Consider the following 14,329-nt stretch of genomic DNA (forward strand, 5'->3'; position numbering starts at 1 on the left):
ATTATGCAGGGTGTAAGAGGGATTAAGGATACGAGGACTTAATTCCCTACGCAGGGCGCAGGTGCGCAGGATCCAAACCCAAAATTTTAGGGTTGTAACCCTATTTAAGGGCCTTAACTCCCTTGAGCCCTTTTCTAACCTCATCTTCCACTCTCATTTACACCATACCCTAGCATCCTTGTGAGATCCTTGAGGCATTTTGAGTAACCATTTGTGTATTTTGGTGAAGAAATGGGTCTTTGAAGGAACACTTGGAAGTTCAGAGCTTATAGATCCTGACTCTACTCATCATCAACATGGTTTAAAGTTTAAACCTTGTTGATCCTTTTGTTAAATCTAGTTAGTTGTGAGTTTTTATGAGTTATTGTCCCTTAATCTTGGTTCTAGTGAGTATGAGCAACTCCATACATCATGAGTGGTTTCTCTTATCATTTATGGGCTTAGTAAGTCATAAAAATGGGAACTTGGACACCCTTATTCATCCATGCATGAACATTTGAACTGTTGGTCATGTTTAGGATTTAGGGATTGGTTTTGTGTTCATTAAAGCCATACAAATGCTTAAAGTCTGAAACTTTATCACCTATAATGCTTATTAGATTCAGATCTAAGTGTTGGATGTTTGGTCTTTATGCATTAAGAACTTAATAAAAAGTTGACAAGCAGCGCTTTACGCATGGCGTAATCTGGGATACACATGGTGTAGCCTGATTTGCCCCCGACTGGCATCAGCTGCTCTACGCAGGGCGTAGAGCATGTGGTATGCTGGAGCGTAGGGTCAGAAACGGATTTTTGGCCAAAATTGTATTAAGGGCCAAGTAGAGTGGGCCCTAGGTTTAGAAGGGTAAAATGGTCTTTTTCCCCAGAAAGAGTGAGAATGTTATGATTAAGACCCTCAAGTATGATTTATTACCTTGATCTCTAATTAGGGTCTTATTGGGTATTGTTTAGAGTGGGGAGTTCCAGTTTCGGTAGTCGTGTGTGAGGATTGTTTGCCTGCAGATTGAGGTGAGTCTTCTCACTATGCTCGTGGGTCGAATGCACCAATGTCATCTCACTAGATTGTGCTAGTTGTCTTTGTGACTCTTTCATGTGTAGGTTTGGGTTGGGCCCGTTATTATGTATGTTGGGATGGGCCCATTTATTATTGGATTGGGCTCATTTGTATGTTGGGTTAGCTTATTTATTATTAGGTCGGGCCCATTCGTTATATGTTGGGTTGGGCCCCTTTGCTTGTCTGGGTTAGGACCATTTATTTGGTATGTGATATTTTTGGGGAACTCACTAAACTTTGTGCTTATGGTTTTGTGTTTTAACATTTTCAGGTACTTCCAATTCGAAAGGGAAGGGTCTGGCGTGATTGCATATTATCTACTAGAGGTGTCATACTTATGATTTGATGATACTATGATGTTCCTTTTGAAAAACTGTTTGACATTGATGATATATATATATATATATATATATATATATATATATATATATATATATACCAAGGCTCTGATACCAACTTATAACGTCCCAAAACTCATAGATTTTTTTTTTCATTTTTAAATAGAAAAAACATTCAATATATATATATATATATATATATATATATATATATATATATATATATATATATATATATATTGAATGTTTTTTCTATTTAAAAATGAAAAAAAATCTATGAGTTTTGGGACGTTATAAGTTGGTATCAGAGCCTTGGTTTGAGGGATTTGGGCACACTATCGGGTGTGTCTGTACTCAAACTGAGGATTTGGTTTTGAAAATGAGAAATAAATTTTCTAAAAAGATTTATATTAAGGAAAAAGGGTGTGATGTGTGCAATCAGCCGAACTCGAGTAATAATTCTCAAAATACTTATACCAATGTATTATAACTAGTATGCCTGATATGTGAAATGCATGCTAGAGTAGGGCTAAGGATACCTTTGGGAATCATATGTTAGAATTTTCTGATTTGTGTGATGCCTTATATCCTAGGAGTATTGGGCGCTATGTATTACTCGAGATTAATATCGGCTCAATTAATTGTTAAGTGTATGCTTTAAAAGTTGTATACGATTAGGATCATATAGCCCTAGAATGATTGGTTTGACCTTATTTCTTGTTCCTTGTTTGGTTGTGGTCTTAGGGTAGAATTATTATTCGACAGTCTATGTGGTCACATTTTGTGTACAATTTTCATGCATAAGCCAACCAGCAATGTTGTTAGGGATTCCTTGTATTGTAGAGGTAGGTGAGACGAGGATTCCTAGGAGAGCCTGGTGTAACGCCTGGTTCATGGTACGCATTTAAATTATAATTTATTCATTTTTTAGAGCAACTCGACGAGTTGGGAGCCCCAAACTCATCGAGTAGAGATCAGAAGAGACGCGGTTTAAAGTAACCTACTCAACGAGTTGAGAAACTCAACTTGACGAGTAGGCTGGCAGGGGTGAAACCCTAATTTCGGGGTTTTGCACCCTATTTAAGCATCCTAATCCCCACATGCTAGCCTCATTTCCAGCCTCTAAGTCCCAAACCATAGATCCAGAAACCCTAATGCATTTGTGAGATTGTGAGCCATTTTTGAGTGAAGTTTTGTGTGTGTTGAAGCTTGGGAAGGAAGGAGAAGCTTGGGGATTGGAGAAGAATCTAGTAGATCCATAGACTCCATTTCATTATCGTCATTTTCTGGTAAGAAAGTCTCAATCTTGCTTAGTAACTTCTTAGATCTCCTTATTATCATTTCATTGAGTTTTTGGTCCAAAAAGCACGATCCTTGGGAAATGAACGTCCCAAGTGAGTATACCATCAGATCTGGAATCATGGAGGGCTTTCATGGCATAAAGGTGCAAACTTTATGGCCATTGAAGCCCATGCAAGCTATAGGATATCATTTTGGCCTTTTAAGCTCCAAAAGGCCATGCATGGAGAGAAAGGTGGAAGCTTTACGTGTGCATGTACTGTCTAGGATCCAAATCTCAGTTTGTATGCTTTATCTTGGAGTATTAATGGCTTGTGAACCAAGATTTAGGTCCTAAAGAGTTAGGGTTTGAGCTAGATCCATTAAGAAAGGGTATTAATGGGTAAAGTTGGAAACTTTGCCCTTAAAAGAGCAATTTCAGTGTATATGTGGAGTATAGGGCTTAGATTTGAAGATTTAGGGCTTAATCCATTGAGATGAAGCAACAGACTGAAGAACTCGGCGAGTTCATATAGGAACTCGACGAGTTGGTTTGATTTGTCCCGATTCTGTAAAGGACAGAACTCGGAGAGTCTGAGGGAGGACTCGACGAGTTGACTCATTTTATCACGATTGAGAGTAGCATGGAAACTCGGCGAGTCAGGGGAATGACTCGACGAGTTGAGTCAACTCAGGGTTGACTTTGACTTGTCTGGATGTTGACTTTGACCTTGACTTTGACTTTGACCAAGGTTGACCCGTGAAGGGGTTTTGAGCATGGAATTTTATCTAAGAAGTTGTTCTGTATAGGGTGTGAGTAGAGCCGGTTGCGGAGCAGGGACTTTTAGATGTTCACAAAATTGAGGCGAGTTTCCTTCAGTAGGAATGGGTCTACGACACCAAAGCCGGCCCGTATATGTGATCTGATTAGTAGCTGAGTGTGGGCGCGGCCCGTATCTCATAGATAGCTGATATGGTACAGATTTATATGCTTAGTTATACTTGTTGTCTGTGTGATACTTATATGTGTTTCATGATTAGCTGAGTGTGAGCGGGGCCCGTATCTCATAGTAGCTGAGTGTGGGCGGGGCCCGTATCTCATAGTAGCTGAGTGTGGGCGGGGCCCGTATCTTATAGTAGTTGAGTGTGGGTGGGGCCCATATCTCACAGTAGCTAAGTGTGGGCGGGGCCCGTATATCATAGTAGTTGAGTGTGGGCGGGCCGTATCTCATTGAGTCTGGGTGGGGACCGTATCTCCTAGTTGCATGTTATGTGTATGGTATGTGGTAGTTTGGGGAGACTCACTAAGCTTCGTGCATACAGTTTTCAGTTTTGGTTTCAGGTATTTCTGGTAGCAAGGGGAAGAGCTCGGGATGACTGCAGTGCACACACAATTATGTTTATAGCCTGGGATGTTTACTCTAATATTTTGACAGATGTTTTGATATGAGATACTATTACTTATGTTTTTATGGAATGATTTGATAACTATGGTTTTGTTTATCAATTAAAAATGAAATTTTTGGTCATGATTTTTGGGATGTTTCACCTGGGAAAAGTCATAGTAGGATATATATATATATATATATATATATATATATATATATATATATATATATATATATATGTTGCTTAACATATGGATTGTGTGTTTATGGTTGTAGTGGGGTGACTTCAAGGATTCGGGATGGTTCTTGAAGAAATTATGGATAAGTGTGGAATGTAGTATTAGGCTTGTACTACTGAAAGCACAAGATCTGTACTCGAATCAAGGACAATCTTAGAGATTCTAAGAAACATCGGAGTGGGAATTCCCTCGAGTTTATTCTAATCATTTGTATGTTTGTATTTCAATATGGTGACCACTCGAGGAGGAATTTTTGGTTCCGGTTCTGGCTCTGGTGTAGAACTGATGGATGAGCGGTTGCACGAGTTTATCACATCAGATATTACGTGCGTTATTATGGAAGCCACCCTTATGATTTTTGGTACCATCATAGAGGGGATTATGAATCTTTTGGACGAGCGACTCAGGACCCTTCAGGTCGAGATCGCAGTAGAACAGTTAGGAGGATGGACTCCCTCTTTTCGGGAGTTCAAGGCCCGTGGAGCTTCGGGGTTCTTTGGGGCTAAGGACCACATTGCTAGTCGTTGATGGATCGCTGACATAGAGAATGCTCACCAAACGAGTGTCTGTCCCAAAGGGGCGAATGTGGGATTTGCATCCTGCCTTCTGAGGGACCGAGCTTGTGATTGGTGGGAGGAGGTCGATCGTGCATTAGGATATGTGGCGGTGGTGGCCTTGACTTGGAAAGAATTTGTGACGAGGTTCTAAGAAGAGTTTGCATCGGCGATTGAAGTGCATCAGCTGGTGAGGGAGGTTCAGGACCTTCGCTAGACCATGGAGACTATGGCGGAGATCACCGCCAAGTTTTGGGAGAGAAATCTATTGGTTCCACAATATGTATCTATGAGTTTGTGAGTTTATCGGGGGTGCAAAACCCTAAATGATATGATTGTTAGAGTCCAGGAGAGGGTGCTTGATTTGGAGATTCTATGTAAGCAAATATTGGTGTAGACATCGTCATCGGAGGGCCATGCTAACAAGCCCCAAGACTGTTGTCTCGAGATTGAGGGGCCATCAGGGTCGAGGCCGTTGTGCCAAGTGTGGGTAGAATCATGAGGATAGTTGTAACTCTTTTTTTCTGGATTAGATCGGTTTAGGGCATTAAGGAGTAACACTTGGTTTTTGGGGAAAACCAAGTGTCACAACGTGACCATAAGGTGGTCACGACATGACAAGCCAAGGTGAAGATCATGCATCTGAAGGTTGTTCATGACGTGACATGTATGTGGTCATGACGTGACAAGGGCTACAACCCAATCCCATGATATTTTTGGGTTTCCTTCGTATTTAAGCACCATAAAATCGGATTTAGGATTCATTTCTCTCCCCCCATCTCCTTCAAACCTCATAAACCCTAACCCTAATCCATCTTGGTGGTTCTTGCCTCATTTTGTTGGTTTTGATGCTCTTTAAACAAAGCAAAAGGAAATTTAATGCAAAGATCAAGCTTGTAACAACTTCTCATCCTTGATATCACCTTGTGGACCATTTTTAAGGATTCAAGCTTCTACCTTTATGGTTTATTCTATTAGATCTAAGTTGTTTTAGTCCCTTTTGGTTCTCGGTTTTGATTTGAGTGAATTGATGGAATAAATTTGGCAACTTTATGGTCCTCTAGAGTCCCTAGAGCATCTTATCTATTGAATCTAAGCATTGGTTGTGGATTGTGAATCTTGCTTGAGTTTTAGGTCATTTTCTTGCCTTTTGACCTAGGTTGGGTAGAGGACATGCATGGAGCGTGCATGTCCATAAAGTTGTCATTTTTATGAACCTATGGAGTCCTTTAAGGCTTTTTGGAAAATGGGAGTTGAAAACTTAAAGGATTAGGAACTCAAGCCAGTGGTCACTTTGTGACATAGAGATGCGTCACGACATGATGATGGATGATTATGCAATTATCTTGTCTGTTGTGTTCACGACATAACTAAGGAGGGTTCATGTCGTGATGACTGTCGGGTGAGTAGTATGTATCTGAGTTAGCTAAGTTGGAGCGTGGCCAGGTTAGAATCGATTCGGGTGCATTTTTCACAACGTGACCATGGACTGGTCACGACGTGAGGGTCAACTGTTGGTATTATTGGTTGTTGACTTTGACTTTGCCGTTAACTTTTTGGCATGGTTGACTGTTGGTCAAATTGTTGGATTCGATGTATAGGCTAAGGTTGGACCTTGTATGATTTGTTAGGTCTATTGTAGCACCAGATTGTGTGGCTTTGAGCTGTGGTTTAGCTGACTTCGTGAGTCAGGTGAGTCTTCTCACTATACTATGTAGGATGATAGTTGTCTTAGTGATACTTGCATGGAAGACCAGATGGTGGCCCCTGGCATACATATGAAAGACCAGGTGGTGGCTCCTGGTAATTGTATGCAAGTCTAGGGTCTAGCCCCAACAGTTATATGTATGTTGCTAGTTGTCTTTGTGATGCTTTCAAGGAAGACTAGGAGGTGGCTCTTGACACTTGTACATAAGACAAGGATTTGGCTCCTGGTGTGGCAAGGATAGAGCATGATTGGCTCATGGATGATAGTGACAGTAAGACTATGAATGACCCATAACATTCCCTATCTTATGTATGGTATGTTGTATTTTGGAGAACTCACTAAGCTTTGTGCTTACGGTTTTGTGGTTTAAACATTTTCAGGTACTTCCAGTTCTAAAGGGCTTGTCCGTCTTGACTGCACTGCATCCCCTGATGGCTTTTTCTGCATTGATTAATTTTGATATACTCTGATGTTGAAAATACATTTTACTTTGTTGGATTTTGGAACAACTGATTGTATGACTCGATGTTTTAAAATGAAAATTTTTATTGGCATTTTTGGGACGTTATAAAAGTGACAATAACACCCCTTACAAACCGAACTAACAAAAATAAGCCTTCATTAACCATTTCCAAGGATACTTTGTTATTATAATATATTAGGGTATTTTTAAATAGTTTTAATTAAAACATGCCAGAAAATTTGGGGTGTTACATATAGAGGACGCAATCAAATCTTTTACAGATGACGCAACCAAACTATAAAGGTTACAACCAAAGCCACTATAGAGGATGCAACAGAAGCTTCTATAGATGCAACGACCAAAGTTGTTATAGAGGCTGCAGCCAAAACCTTTATAGAGGCAACAACAAAAGATGTTGTAGAGGGTTCAATCAGGAGGTTGTTGTAGTCTTGTATAGGTGCTTCTTTAAGAGGCTTTCTACTAATTTTCAAGACTATTTCAAAAAACGGATATAACTTCCATATAGTTGTTAACAACTTCTAAAAAACCATTTTTTTAAACTTTGTCCATTAATTTGGGAATAATTAGAAATCATCTTAAGTTTTTTGGACAGACGTTTGTTGTAAACAGTTCTGTAACATCCCAAAATTTATGACCCAAAAATTTCATTTTTAATTAAGTAATTTATAAAAATGATATTCTAAAAACATCGACAATGTCATCCCATATCATAATCAAAACCAATATGTCAAATATCCAAAACATGTCATAGAAAATTAATATCATAGTACAACTCCCAAATATCTCATGTGTGGAAAAACCATAGTGTGATGCGCTGCAATCATGCCGACTCCTTTCCTTTCGAAGAAGAAGTACCTGAAACCAAACTTGAAAACCGTAAGCACGAAGCTTAGTAAGTTCCCCCATCATACCACATACCATACATACTATAACATCCCCATCTGGCACATATCACAATATTGTCCGCTTTGGGCCACTCGGCACGAGGACTTCCCAGGGAGCCACCCATCCCGGTACTACTCCCGCCCGAGGACGCTTAACTGCAGAGTTCTTATGGGATCTGTTTCCCTTACGGCTTTAAAACGCGTTGTGACAAGGAAGTTATCCACACCCTTTTTAAGGAAATGTTTCGTTCTCCTTCCAAGCCGATGTGGGATCTCGTGCAACCCACCTTCACCCCCCCCCCCCCATTATAGGGTTCGACGTCCCTGTCGAACACATCGACCTGTGCCCCAGCTCTGATACCATTTGTAACATCCCCCTTTGGAACGTATCACAATATTGTCCGCTTTGGGCCACTCAGTACGAAGACTTCCCAGGGGGTCACCCATCCCGGTACTACTCCCGCCCGAGCATGCTTAACTACAGAGTTCTTATGGGATCTGCTGCCCTCACGGCTTTAAAACACGTTGTGACAAGGAAGGTATCCACACCCCTTTTAAGGAAATGTTTCGCTCTCTTTCCAAGATGATGTGGGATTTGGTGCAACCCACCTAATTGTAACGCCCATGTTTCTGGGCTACGCATTAGTATAATAATGAAATAGTCAAGGTCAACCATTGTAACTCATTTTGAAGTAATAAGGAGGAATTACTTGAATATTATGTGAATTGTGTGATTTTATGTGTTTTACACTTGTTTATAATGATATAATAAACTAAGAATGAAAATAAGTGTCGAAAATAAAATGTTAGATAAGCCCGATATCGATGAAGAAAGTTGTAGTGGTCGTGAGGAAGTTATGATTTTTCTAAGTTTCGGCTTAGTAGTATGCAGCCCGGAGTTCGAATAGTAGATCGAACGGTTTTCGGCCGACACAAACTAAATGAGAATCGAAGGTCTCGTTAATAGTAGCTCAACGGTAAAAAGACAGATGAAAACGGACGTCGGATGAAGAAGTTATGAATTTTTAACTGACTTTTTGAGTCCCGGACTGTTAAAAATGTAACTTTAAAAATAAAGTCAAAACTAGCTGACGGAGTCTAAACGAAATTTGTAGGGCATGTTCCCACCTACCCGTGGATATAAAAAACGTCAAAAATGGAGCTCGTATGCGGAAGTTACGAATTTTAGAAGTCGGAGGTGTAAATTTCGAAGCGGGATGCGAGGCTACTCCCCGCGTAGACCTTCGGTCGCCTCGCGTACCGAGTACGCCCCGCGTACACCAAAGGTACGCTCAGCGGTCTTCTTATGCGCGGTCCGAAGTGAGGCACGTCGTTCCATTCGGAGGTTGACACGTCATCGTACGGACTTCGCCTTACGCTCCGCGTACTCCGAATTACACCCAGCGTACTCCGAGGTCTCGCACCTATAAATAGAGGTGCGAGGGCAGGCGGCTAACTCACACTTTTCGCATCTCTTTCTCTCTCTAACATCTCTCTAGCCTACCCCAACCCCCCCTCCCCCCAAAGCCTAGGGTACCCCCTAGCACCTGAAGGAAGCCCCAGAGCTCCCGAGGACTCCAAGAAAAAGAGTTTTTCGGTTTGAAACTCTGCCCGCGCAGAACCCGGTTTTTCAAGCAGACTTCCCGGTTTCGTCGAAGGAAATTATTTTAAGAAGCGAAGTGATGTACAAATCACCTCCTTATCAAGTGAGTGCATAGTTACTTTCATCTTACACATAGATATGAAGTATTTTATATAAATTACGTGTTATGCATGCATATTATCTGTTTACTTGAGATTTGTGCTGGATGGAAGATCCAAACTTTTCTTTTCAGATCTGAACCTTTTCTTTTCAGATCTAAAATTTCTTTCTCAGATCTAAACTATATTTATATTTTATACTTGAGATCTATGCTAGATGAAAGATTTAAACTTTGTTTTTCAGATCTAAACCTTTTTCTTCAGATCTGAACCGTATGTGTAATTTGTTTCTCAGATCTAAACTGTATATGTATTTTATACTTGAGATCTATGCTAGATGAAAGATTTAAACTTTGTTTTTAAGATCTAAACCTTTTTCTTCAGATCTGAACCATATGTGTAATTTCTTTTTTAGATCTAAACCATTTATTCAGATCTGAACTGTATATGTATTTTATATCTACAAATATGTTGGGTAAAACATGGGTAGATGAAATAGTTGGTGTGTGATGAAAGATGAGTTGGAGGATGAGATAAAAGGTGATATAGATTATGAGATGAGGGTGAGAGGTGAAAAATAAGAGAAACACTTACCCAAGCGTTGGCCCCTTCATCTAGCAGAGTATAGATGACAACCACAGACTATTCTAGACGGTCCAGTGGAACACTAGCAGGCTCGCAGCCTGTAGGTGTGTGAACGATATGTTCATCAGATGTACTCTAAAAACCCATTGACATGTATTGCGGGTGGACTCCCGAAAATAATATTGTCGATAAGTGAGAGCTATGGACTTAGCACCCGTTGGATGAACCCTGACAACTATGGATTTAGTGCCTGTTGTATAAACCCTTGCGAAGATGGACTTCGTACCTATTCCTTAGGAAAATCCTTAGGAATGAGTGATAGATGATTCTTAGGGTAGATCCTTAGGGATTAAAGAAGATAATGGGGATGGGTAATTGGGTTAATTGTTTGATGATAAAACATAATAACTTTATTATTGTGGGTTGAAAATCCCTATGTACTCACCAGGTTTCCCAACCTGACCCACTCAGTTTATTTGTATCACATGTGTCGATATAAAGCTACACTACACTGAGAGATTAAAGAGATGTAGATCGCTAGCGTAAATGAATGTAAGTTATGTTTATGCTTATGATTTTGTATTGACGTTGACATCCCAAAGTTTTAAAAAGAATACAATACATTATTTTCGAAAATGCTTTGATAACATATGTATCATGTTTTTTTCTAGGAACAAAATTCCGCAACACTTTTCTTTAAAATTATACTCTAATTTTAAAAATGAAGCATAAACAAATCGGTCTTTTCTGGCTGTGAAAATGGGGATGTCACAGGTTGTATCAGAGCATTAGTTTAAGCGAACTAGGAATTTGTAGGATTTCTAGACTTAAACTTAGAATCCTAAGCGATGATTGTGAGATGAGTGTCTACCATATTTTAGACACGAGCACTAGTTTATTTTAGGAAAGATGCCTAAAATGCTTTTATGTGCTAAATGGTTTATATAAAGATGCCGTATATGTTATTATTTGATCGGATCTATGGTCTGTTGCCGACCGAATCTTGAAATTTTATGTGTACAGGTTTCTAAACGTTTGATTACGGTATTAGAATTGACATGTAACTTTTCGGAGTGATAAGGAGATTTATACGTCTATCATAAATAAACCTTTTCTATCTAAATTCTCGTCACTACACATCGAACATCTGATTTTGGTGTATAGATCGACATGGTGAGCACTTGAAGTGGATTCGGATACAGTAACCCGCAGCCTGAGCCACAAGTGATCGAGAAAGCACCAGAAGTAGCAGCTGCACCTGAGCCAATCACGATGGCAGGAGTACAAGCAACAGTGTGGATGATGTTGGATCAACAGATGGAAGAGACAAGGCATTTACTTCAACAAATTAAGGACGAAATTACTATGCCAGTACGCCAGGCACCTACTCTTGAGGAAACTATATGGGTTACTAAGTCTATCGAAGAAATAATCAGCGATAGGATCGCCAACAAGGTTGAAATCGGAAAGAAGAGGAAATTTGAGGGGTCTTCAAGGTCCAACAAGAGCAACATGTTCTCAAAGTCTGGCAAAGGAGGAGGTAATGAAAAATGGTGCGGGAAATGAAAAAATAAACACTCTGGAAGGGAGGTGACTTGCTTCAAATGTGGAAAGTATGGGCATTACGCCGATGAGTGTACGTTTACCGAGAAAGTTTGTTTCGGGTGTAACGAAGAAGGACGTATTTCTAAGAACTGCCCGAAGAAAAATGAAGCAGCAAGAGCGAATGCACCTCCAAAGTCAAAAAGCATCGCAGAAAATCCTTGACGAAGAAGGTGACAATGCAAGGAATCAAGGATGAGGACTTTAACATTTATGAAGTAGTTGTAATAACATGTGGTGTAGCCTGTTAGAGGCATAGTATGGGTTAAACTTTAACATCTATGTAATCATTTTAGGAAATAGTATAAAGCTTCGTTTTGTTATCTAATGTGTTAAATGATTCTGTGAAATTCTTGAATGGTGACTTGGAAAAATTGCGAGACAATACTTGGGACGGGTATGAGTAGGTGTGAATGGTAGTAGAGGCCTATACTACCGGAAGCACATGACTCACACTTGGATCATGGAAGGTCACAAGGTTACCAAGAAGCTTGTAATTGATTCCGTTTTGTTCATATCTGTCGTTACTATCGTTTCGGTAATGACTAAGAAGATAATTGTTATTCCGACCCTAAAGTTCATATCGAATCGAGTCCGACCAAGATGAGTTAGTCATGTGGTTCAGAGAACCAAGTCTGATGTAGTATCCCACTCAAACTAGAAGATCGAAGTATCGCAATCGTTGTTAAAGTAAGAAGCTTGTAGATATAAGTACTACATGCTATTATCACATTGGAACACGAGGGAAGGTATATTACGTTCAAAAACTCGACTCTAAAAGACTTGAGTCTAAGCAGTACATCATACGATGAGAGGTCATTAGAACATGACCCATCAGTCTATTATGGTAATCGTTATGGTAATCGAAGGAAAGAAATTATCTTAAGTCTGTTAAGAGGAAGGAGGAGTCTCCAATAAGGATCAAGATTGTGACTTGAAGGTCACGATTGAAAGTCCAAAATGGGATAGAGAGCGGGTGCAAGAGCAAGCACCGCCTGCAGACAAGAATTCCAAAAGTTAGATACTCATTTGAAGGAAACATAATAGTTACGACTATTACCTAGGATGAATAGATAACGTATGGAGTCATTATACAAGCCATATGTTGTTGGTGTTTCCGAGAACGGAGTTTAAAACTTCGTAGTCTGTAGCGACGCATCTGGAGCTGGGTTGGTTTGTGTTCTAACCCAGAGGGAAAAAGTGATAGCATATACATCGAGACAACTAAAATGGTGCGAAAAGAACTATCCCACCCATGATCTAGAGTTTTCAGTGGTAGTATCCGCTCTAAATATACGGAGACATTATCTTTATGGCACAAAAAGAAAACTTTTCACCAATCATAAGAGTCTCCAGTATCTCTTAAAATAGAAGGAATTTAATATGAGACAATGACACTGGCTTGAGTTACATAGGGATTACAACTGTGAGATACTTTACCACCCCGGTAAAGCAAATGTTGTAGCTGATGCTCTAAGTTGAAAGGTAAACCTTGAAAGAAAGAGGCCAAGAGTGTTAAGAATAGAAGTTTTCTCAACGATTGTGGAAAGCATTAAGAAAGCTCAATAAGAAGCTTCATAGAAAAATGACTGAAAGGAAGAACGTTTAGGGAAAACGTTGGTGTAGGATACGAATAATCAAGGATTGAAGGTATTCAAAGATGGGCGAAGTAAGAGATCTTCTGATGGAAGGAGCCCATAAGACCATGTACTCGATTCATTCCGGCAGCACTAAGATGTATAGGGATCTGAAACCCTACTACTGGTGGCTGACGATGAATCTCGATGTTGCAAAGTATGTGGGCGAGTGTGTGACATGTGCAAGAGTTAAGACACAAAATCAGAAACCATATGGGAGGTTAGAACCTTTACCTGTCCCCATGGGTAAATGGGAGGACACCACCATGGATTTTGTCACTAAACTGCCCAGGATGAAGGACGGTCACGACATGATTTGGGTGGTCGTTGATCGTTTCACTAAGAGTGCACACTCCATAGCAGCCAATGAAAGATGTTCTATGGATAAGCTTGTAAAGGCTTACGTGAAGGAGGTAGTAAGACTTCACGGTGTTCCTTTAACTATTGTAGCAGATCGTGATAGTCGTTTCACGTCAAGGTTTTGGAGGAGTCTACAAGAGGAATTGGGTACGAAAGTTGTGTTTAAATACAGTTTACCATCCGCAGACCGATGGTCAGATTGAAAGAACGATTCAAACACTAGAAGATATGCTAAGAGCATGTACCCTAGAATCCCAATGTAAATAGTATGAGCCCTTACCCTTGTTAGAGTTTTCCTACAACAATAGTTACCATTTGAGTATCAAGATGGCACCTTACCAAGCCTTGTACGAACAGAAGTGTCGTACGCCGTAGTGTTGGCTTTAATCCGGAGAAAAGCAGTTTATGGGCCCCGAGATAGTCCATCAGACTGCCGAAAAGTTGAAGGTGGTTAGAGAAAGGATGTTAGCAACTCAGGATCGTCAAAAGAGCTATGCTGACAAGAAAAGACGACCGA

This window comes from Lactuca virosa, chromosome 1, assembly GCF_052849685.1.
Source record: "Lactuca virosa cultivar CGN04683 chromosome 1, Lactuca_virosa_CGN04683_v6, whole genome shotgun sequence".
Classification (NCBI taxonomy): Eukaryota; Viridiplantae; Streptophyta; class Magnoliopsida; order Asterales; family Asteraceae; genus Lactuca; species Lactuca virosa.